Source organism: Podarcis raffonei, chromosome 17 (assembly GCF_027172205.1).
Source record: "Podarcis raffonei isolate rPodRaf1 chromosome 17, rPodRaf1.pri, whole genome shotgun sequence".
Lineage (NCBI taxonomy): Eukaryota > Metazoa > Chordata > Lepidosauria > Squamata > Lacertidae > Podarcis > Podarcis raffonei.
Genome location: NC_070618.1, coordinates 6,596,336 through 6,601,816, shown reverse-complemented (window position 1 = coordinate 6,601,816; position 5,481 = coordinate 6,596,336). Strand labels below are relative to the sequence as shown.

Genomic DNA, 5,481 nt, shown 5'->3' with positions numbered 1-5,481 from the left:
GTAGTAGTAGTAATAATAATAATAATAATAATAATAATAATAATAATAATAATAATAATATATTTATACCCTGCCCATATGGCGGCTCCCAACAGAATATTAAAAAACACGATAAAACATCAAACATTAAAAAACTTCCCTAAACAGGGTTGCCTTCAGATCTTGAATACTACAACATTGTAGTCAAAGCAATCATGAAACTTATGGCAAACATGCTGTCTTGTGATAGTATGGAGCATACTGGTTGCTAAGCATGCAAATAAGAATGAGATCAAGATGGGAATTGCTGTTATGTCAGCTGGTGCCACAGAAGTAACGGTGGATCCCTAAAGCAGGAGAATGCTGCCCTGTCCTAAGTGGGAGTGTGATCGTCAAACGTCGAGGGGCCCTGTGTGATCGCCACAAAAGTAGTGGCGGGTATTGATGTTATCCCACCCCTGCCACCACTTTTGTGGCGATCACACAGGGCCCCCAGACGTTTGACGGTCTATTGATCCCTGTGCCGCCACTGCGATTGCTTCCCCGCTGCCACCAACCAGTTTCTTTCGGGTACACACGGAGTCCAGACAGTTGTTAACATTAAACCAAAAGAACAAGTTTATTTTATAAGCTTTACAAGTTTATGGTTTCAGATAATTTTTCTTGTCAGTTTCTTAATCTTAGGTTCTTACCGGCCTATACCTTCCTAATAACTTCTAACTAATTATCCCAATTGTCTATCTGACTCCTCCTAACAGATTCTTTCACTCTCTCACATCAAACTATCCCAACCCACAGATGTATCCTCACTCTCCCTTCTCTAACACCTGACTGACTCTCCACAACTCTAACTCTAACTCCTCCCCTTCGGTTCCCACTTGCCAATCACTTCACACTCATTTAACCCAGCATGATGTCACCTAGGAGGGCAAACGCCATAGGGAGGAGCCATGATTACTGAGTATTCTCTCCCAGGTGAGGTATTAATATAGAGCGCCATGGCATGCAGAAGAAGAAGCATGTTGCATCAGGTCAGAGGTCCATCTGTTCTTGAGTTCTGTTCCCAACCAGGACCTAAAGCTGATGGTCTTCATCTGCTGTTCATCCCCACTCATGTACCATTCAGAGATACACCCTGGCTTGCAGTTCCATCCTTCGTTTTCGTGGCTAAAAGTCCCTGAAAGGAAATACTCCTATTCTGCACAGTTTGGGTCCAAATTAAGCTAACCAGTGGAATGTAAGTGCAGCAAATTGAGCCTTACAAATTAGTTTTAATCATTTTCTAGCACAATCTAACCTAGTGACTCATCACTGGGGCTTTTTTCAGCCAGAACTCAGTTCCAGCACCTTGTAAGTGAGCACCATTGCCATTATAAGAGAACAACCGAGGTGATCATGGTGATTTCCGGCACCTCTTTCTCTAGAACAGCGGTTCTCAACCTGTGGGTCCCCAGATGTTGTTGGACTACAACTCCCATCATCCCTGAGCTCTGGCCTTGCTAGCTAGGGGTGATGGGAGATGGGATCCTCATAACAGAGGGTCCTGGTAGTGCACGGGACCCAAGAGCTCACCTGATACGGTTAGAATGGGGGGGGAGGAGCAAGAAGTCCTGGCCATTCCCCTGGGATCACACCAGGCGATTTTAGCCAATCCCCAGTGGGTGGCGTGATCCCAGGGGCTTTCAAAACAGCAGTGTGATGCAAGGAGGGGCACTTGCTTTGCACTGTTGAACACCCGCCCAACCTCCCTAGTTTAGGTAGAGTCGCTTGGCCTTGCTTTGGTTTGGGTCACCTGTTTTGGAACAGGGGCTGGGTAGGAATTTTTCCATTTGGAAGATTGGCTTTAGCCATTTGGTTTTCGCCTACCCCTCAGCAAATCATCACAACTTGTAAGGTGGTGGTTAGGCAATGGCTCAGTTGGATTGTGGGGAGGGGAGGTGTGGCCATTACCTGCCCCTCCAGGAACTGGGTATTCCGTAAAAGGAATCTGGGGGTCCTGGACCTCGTCCGAAGTCCGCTTGAGGGGCTAGCGCCATGCCAGGACCACAGGAACCCCGGGGTGAGCTTCAGTTGGTCCTCATCGACCTAGCTCCCTCGTTTGGTTGACCCCATTGGACGATCGCCCTGAGAGGTGGAGCCAGTTATAGTGGGGAGTCAATGCCTAAGCCAATACCGCTCACGTGATTGTATTTCAATAAAGTTGTGGCCAAAAATTTTGCCCAAAAACTTAAACTAATATAAGTATCCATGTGTATTTATTTTGGGGGTGGGTCTTGGGGCCTCGAGATGCAATTGTAGTTCTTTTTTAAAAAATTTTTAATAAGTTTTTATTGTTAAAATAAATCATCATTAATACACATATATTACAAATATACAAGCATTACAAACATACATTTCATACAATCCTTAAAAGTGTTCAAACATACTTACACTCAATCCCACAAATAATTCCTTTTCCCATCACCATCCACCACCCCTCACCCCACTTTTGTGTTAGACTTCCAATCTACTCAATTGCAATTTCTTTCCCCTTCTATTACTTTCTTTCACACACCTTTAACCTAATTTCATACTTCTTTTTCTATTACACATTGTTATCCATCTTATTTAGTACTTCAGTATTTGAAACTGAACTTGTTTATTCTAATAGGAGTTCTGATTTTTCGATATGGTTTTGCAAGTATCTTTTAAACACCTTCCAGTCCCTATCTATCTTCTCTTTTGAGATCCTTCCAATTTCTCCCATTGTTTTGGATTGTTTCGATATATTGTAGTAAAGACGCAATTGTAGTTCAACAACATCTGGGGACCCGCAGGTTGAGAAAGGCTGCTCTAGAAGAATAGCACTGGTCCTCACATATTCTGCCCAGTGTATGAAGCTTCTCCTTCCTTCTATCTCAACCTCCATGCTGTTCATTTTCACTTGGGGTGAGCCCAGAGTTTTACTATTATGAGGGAGAGAGGGATGAAAGCCCCACTCTCCACTCTTCATAATTTTATAACCCCCTCTCCCCACTTTCCTCCCTTTCCATGCTCTCTCTGTTCTGTTATTGAACTGAGGGCAGCCTCAATCAGTCAGCAAACAAGCCATGGATGGAGGTGGGCATTGCAGTGCCTGCTGTGGCAGAGCTTGATCTTAAGGAACCATCAGGATTACAGATCATTGCCTGGCTGAATGATGTCTTTCCTGGAGGAAGCTTATTAACGATGTTGCACTCTGAGGCTTGGCTTCGAGTAATAATTCTTTTAGCTGCACAAGGGAGCTTGTCACTGCAATCATTCTTCTTCACCGCAGGAGCCGAGTAGGACCTTCCATGTGAATCGAAGAGCAAGCCACTTATCTCCTGTAACTAACTCTGTGTTGGCCGTTTCCATAAAGAAAGTTTTCATTTCCTTCCTTGCCTCTGGAAACCATATTTTTAAATGTTGAAACCTGTGACCCTCCAGACATTGTGGGACTGGAGCTGATGGAAGGTGTAGTTTAATTTCTACTTTAAAAGACCAGTACATATTCCAGTGGTTGGGGTTCCCTAGCCCTCCAGATATTTGCACTGAATATGAGGAAATATGAGGAAAGCTGAAGCACTCCTTAACAGCAGGGCCTCTGGTATTATTTACAATACCTCTATATCTGGCTGGGGCGGCGGGGATAGGACAACTTTTCTGAAAATCGGCATGGCTTGTTGCAGAATGATGTTTTTATAGTGCCTTAAATTATTTCCATTCTGTTCTGTTGACGAAACAGCTGGCTTGCTATTGCAACAGATAGTTAAAGCTATGAAAGAAGCATTTCAACTTGTTAAGAAAACTTAATTTTAAGCATTTGTGATTTAAAGAATTGGGGAATTTTACTTCCTCAGAGTTAGGAAAGGATGAATTTGTCAGTTTTGGTTTCTTTCAGTTCTAATTTTTCCAATCATAAATTCAGTCCTCTACATTTCTGCAGCAGTTTACAAATTTGTTTACATTTTAAAAATAATAATAATAAATCATCATGAAAACTCATTAGCATCTTTATTCTAATTTCTTCTAACCCAGACATTTTTGCACGCAATCCCCCCATTACATTGCATTTTAATGTGCTGTTTTCATTCATTTTAAGAGAGTTTTCTGTTTTTATGATGAATTTTAATTGTTCTTGTTCTCTGTGTGGTTCTTAAAAAACATTCTTTGCACACCACTTAGAAATTCTGAATATTATTCGGTACAGTTGTACCTCAGAAGTCAAACGCCTTGCGACTCTAACGTTTTTGCTCCCGAATGCCACAAATCCGGAAGTGAGTGTTCTGCTTTGTGAACGTTTTTTGAAACCTGAACATCTGACGTGGGTTCCGCCGGTTCTGATTGGCTGCAGGAGCTTCCGGAACGGATTCCATATACGACTGTATAACTGTATGAACATCTGAAATGAAAATGAAAACAAATTATCCACACTTTTCTGTAAAATATACGTTTTAGCACACATTGTTTGGTTAGACAACTATAGTGCAAAATCTGGAGAAATGGGAATTTGAAGGACAGCTGTGTGTTAGCGTGTAAAGTGTGAATTTTCTCACTAAAATGAAAACAAGCTAAAAATTTATCTTCCCCGTCCTCACACAGTGTACAAGATAAGAAGCTGGGCTGCGGAGCAGGGAGAGGCAGCACTCTGGCCCAGGACCAAACTATTTCATGCTGGGAATGGATCGGTCCAGATATGGGCGTGGCCAACCTTGTTGGTCAGTTTCCTTTTTCTCATCCATCTTCTTCAGCCTCCTTGACACCCGCTCAACTACCTTCTTCCAAAGATGTTAGCTGTCAGCCACAGTTTGCCTGCTTGACTAAGCATCTGCTCAAACATGCCCCGGACTGACGGATCTTTCTGACTTGCTTCCCTCTGAGGCTTTTGTCGGGGGAGGCTGCCAAGGATGGCAGCCTGGGAAATCAAAGCAAAGAAAGCTCACATTGAAAGGGGGAAACCCGTTTTTACATCTCCTTGCTTCTGTTTGCTTTCCAGTGAGCCGAGCCTTTGATTCTGCCAACGGGTGGCAAAGGCGAGGGGGACAGAGGCTGCAGTCCTTGCGTACTGTTGGGTCATTGTCCTTATGTCATTGGCTGGAAGAGGGATCACAATGAATGTTCCGCACAGCAATTCTTATGGGAGCCAGAGCTGGCTTGCTGGGGGTGGGGGTGGAGAGCCAGTGTGGTGTAGTGGTTAAGAGTAGTAGACTCATAATCTGGTGAACCGGGTTCGATTCCCCACTCCTCCACATGCAGCTGCTGGGTGACCTTGGGCCAGTCACACTTCTCTGAAGTCTCTCAGCCCCACTCACCTCACAGAGTGTTTGTTGTGGGGGAGGAAGGGAAAGGAGAATGTTAGCTGCTTTGAGACTCCTTAAAGGGAGTGAAAGGCGGGATATCAAATCCAAACTCCTCTTCTTCTCTGCTGGTTGCCTGGCAGGTGGCTTGTGGTTGCTTACTGGGAGGCTGTCAGGGACTGGGCAGAGGAGGAATGGTGGAGAC

At 44.0% G+C, this 5,481-nt stretch overlaps 1 long non-coding RNA gene across 1 annotated transcript; it reads left to right on the top strand.

Annotated features, from left to right (window-relative positions):
• The first annotated feature begins 972 nt into the window (after positions 1-972).
• LOC128405032 (uncharacterized) lies at positions 973-3,372 on the top strand. The gene is made up of 2 exons (XR_008328217.1): positions 973-1,216; positions 3,275-3,372. It is a non-coding gene; the product is annotated as an uncharacterized LOC128405032 (long non-coding RNA).
• Positions 3,373-5,481: the final 2,109 nt, after the last annotated feature.